Here is a 3,587-nt window from a genome sequence, read left to right as displayed (position 1 = left end):
AAGTCACCCCTGCCTGTTCTGCCAATGCAAGTTCCTGACATGAGTATATGTGATTGCCTTAGAACACTATGTTTATGATAATTTGTTATGCATTTATAGTAACTGAAGAACACTTCTACATACATAAAGTTAAAAATAACATATATATATTATTTATATATATATTTAATATATATATTACTGTAAAGAGGAGGTTGTTAAATCAGAGAGGTAGTTTCTTACAGTGTATTATGGTGAGTTAAAAGAACTGGGTAACTAAAACAAATGAGAGGAAACAAAAATACAGGAAAAATATATACAAAATATGACTGTAGTTTTAACAAAACTTGATGATGATTTTGAATATGATAATATTAGGCCTATCAATGATATAAAATTTAAACTTCTGTCAATTTTTGGGAGAATATTTAGGTAAAATGAAGATATTTTACAAATGCAGAATAACAAGTTCATGCCTTTAAGTACACGCATAAATATTTTTTTCTTTTTGTAAGCTGAGAGATAAATGGATAGAATCATATTTTCTATTCAATTATTTTTTCCTAGCCTGTTTCAGTGTTCCAACGTTTAATTAACAGAACAGGGATGCTATCCTGAGCTGAACATCACTTTGGAGCAGGCATATACCTTAAAGAAGAGAGTTTCAGGTAGGTATATTTATTTTGTATGTTTGACAGAGACAGAGAGGGACAGATAGGGACAGACAGACAGGAAGGGAGAGAGATGAGAAGCATCAATTCTTTGTTGCGGCACCTTAGTTGTTCATTGATTGCTGCCTCATATGTGCCTTGACCGGGGTGGGGGGAGGAGGGGAGGGCTACAGCAGACTGAGTGACCCCTTGCTCAAGCCAAGGGCATTGGGCTCAAGCTGGTGAGCCTTGCTGAAACCAGATGAGCCCGTGCTCAAGCTGGCGACTTCTGGGTTTTGAACATGTGTCCTTTGCATCCCAGTCTGATGCTCTATCCATTGTGCCACCACCTAGTCAGGCTAAAAAATTGTTCATATTATTGTAAAATCTGAGTTAATGTTTTTGTGCTATTACCTTTCATACAGATCACTGGAAAATATTTACTCTGAGGAATGTTGGTCTTTTACAAGTGTATCAAAAAATTCTTGTAGCTCAGTTTCTAATCAGCAGTTTTTGTATCAGAAGTCTATGCAAGAGCAAATCACAATTTTTTCCTGGTTGATTTCTATTGGAATAGTAGTCCTATTAGCTTTCCTCTCATTTCCATCAGTAGCTGAGCGCTCTTCTCTTTTACTGTTGGTATTATTTATAATAAACTGACTTCTGACAAAACTTGGTATCCTTTATTGAATTATAATTGAAACACTACTTTTAAAATGGGGTAACTTCAACAATCATAAAATAGCTAATTTGATAATTAACTTTTAAATGGATTTATGAGAATGACAGTGTCTACACAGTATCAAGTTTGAAAACATAACTGAAATGAGTCAGAAGATATTTTTTCTATATCTCTAAAATATAAGAATTACTTAAAAAACAAAACAAGCATTCTTAGCCCAATAAATTAGGCCTTATTATTATGGGTACATGGTGGGAAAATTATGTTTATTTATAATTTTTTCCAGCTGTGGAAATATTTTCTGGTCTATTGGCTTAACAAAAGCAGTTTTAATATTTTTAGGTGAAATTAGTAGTTAAGGTGCCCTAGCCAGATCGCTCAGTTGGTTAGAGCAGCATCGGAAAGCCCAGAGGTTGCCAGTTCGATCCCCAGTCAAGGCAGATACAGGAACAGATTGATGTTTCTCTCTCTCTCTCATTTCCTTTCTCTAAAATCAATAAAATAAACATTAAAAAATTAGTAGTTAAGGAAATGCAATATTGACATATATAATTATAATCAAATCTTAATTTGAATATAGATATAAAGTAATGTTAACAATAAAAATTAGAATAGCAAATATTTATTGAGCACTTATTCTGTGCCAGACACTGGTGGTATTGTTCAAATTTGAGAGTTAGTCTCTCAAATTGAAATATTAACTCATTTCATCTACAGAATAACTTGGTAGAATAATCATAATTAAATTTCTATTTTTTTGTTCAGATAAGGAGAGTCACAGGAAAAATATTATAATTTTAACATGTGTTTATATATGCTTTTGTAAGTATCAACATCATATACATGTTAATATAATTGTTTTCTGAAGGACAGACACACCACTAATTAACTAGGAAATTTTCTTCTTTGTTTTCCAATAGATATAATCCAGTTCCTGTCTAATAACTGTCTTCCCTGAAATGCTCATTTTTCTCCAGAAATGGTTTTTGAATGGAATGTTCTAGCTGAGGGACTTGCTACTGTGACGGTTCCTGCAGCCATCAGTACATTAGCTCCCACTGCTGCTGCAGCCACTGCCATTTACATTTCTCCCCGGAGGGTTCCTCTGAGGAAAGGAAACTGTTAGTGCTAAGTGTGTGCCAGGTTTGAATATACTCTCTAAATACATTCTAGCTGAGCCTAGAATGAGAATTTTTCCTTTTAACAAAAGACTATGTTATAGAGTACAAAACTTGAGCACATTGCAGTGAAAATAGTGGTATAGTAAAACTACACTCTTATAAGAACAGAAAAGACTTCATTTTGAGCACTAGTTTTGAAACTAGACTCTGCTTTTTTAAGTTTCAATGCTGAGAAGCCACAGGGACAAAAATCCAATTTAGTCACTGAACCCTGACTTTCTCCCAGCTTGGTTTTTCCTGACACTTGTAACAAACACTCTTGTAATTTCAACTAAGGAGTTTTGAGTTCATTAAAAATGAGAATTTTAGCAAATGTCAATTTACCTTAACATTACCTTTCCTGTTTTAAATCCATACATGTGAATATATATATGTACCTACACATATATATTTCTAGATTTTTGTTATTGACTACTTCAGTTTTGGTACAAGTCACATTCAAAGGTACAAGTTACATTCAAAGGTTAGGATTTTGGCAAATCCTAAACCAAGAGACTAGAGCCAGGCAAGCCTTTGAAAATTAAACTCTTTGTCTTCCAAATGTGTTGTTATTGCTTGTGAATGAGAGAGTTAAAGGCTGGAACCTGCTGCTAAATGGCCTTGCTCAACATGTTTATAGGTGCAGCTCACAGGGGATCCACGGAGCTACTCCTAGTTTTTGTGCAAGTAGGTGATGCTTCACAGTCAATATAGGGAAGTCTGATACACTCTGCAGAGAGGAGATGATGCAATGTAAGCTTGAGCACAATTGGGAAACATAATTAGAGAACGGAGTAAGAATAACTGAAGAAATATAAAACTTTAAAAAATAAAAGTAGACCCTGGCCAGTTAGCTCAGTGGTAGAGCGTCGGCCTGGGGTGCAGAAGTCCCGGGTTCGATTCCTGGCCAGGGCACACAGGAGAGGCGCCCATCTGCTTCTCCCCCCCCCCCTTCTTCCTCTCTGTCTCTCTCTTCCCCTCCTGCAGCCGAGGCTCCATTGGAGCAAAGATGGCCCGGGCGCTGGGGATGGCTCCTTGGCCTCTGCCCCAGGCGCTGGAGTGGCTCTGGTCGCGACAGAGTGACGCCCCGGAGGGGCAGAGCATCGCCCACTGGTG

General features: G+C 36.5%; 2 non-coding genes across 2 annotated transcripts; one reads left to right on the top strand and one right to left on the bottom strand.

Annotated features, from left to right (window-relative positions):
* Nucleotides 1–485: 485 nt before the first annotated feature.
* Nucleotides 486–616, bottom strand: LOC136379256 (small nucleolar RNA SNORA36 family). Its single transcript, XR_010746738.1, has one exon. It is a non-coding gene; the product is annotated as a small nucleolar RNA SNORA36 family (small nucleolar RNA).
* A 2,694-nt stretch (nucleotides 617–3,310) lies between these two features.
* Nucleotides 3,311–3,386, top strand: TRNAP-GGG (transfer RNA proline (anticodon GGG)). The gene has a single exon. It is a non-coding gene; the product is annotated as a tRNA-Pro (tRNA).
* Nucleotides 3,387–3,587: the final 201 nt, after the last annotated feature.

The sequence above is a fragment of the Saccopteryx leptura genome, chromosome 7 (assembly GCF_036850995.1).
Source record: "Saccopteryx leptura isolate mSacLep1 chromosome 7, mSacLep1_pri_phased_curated, whole genome shotgun sequence".
NCBI classification, from domain to species: domain Eukaryota; kingdom Metazoa; phylum Chordata; class Mammalia; order Chiroptera; family Emballonuridae; genus Saccopteryx; species Saccopteryx leptura.
This window is presented reverse-complemented; position numbering and strand designations above follow the sequence as displayed.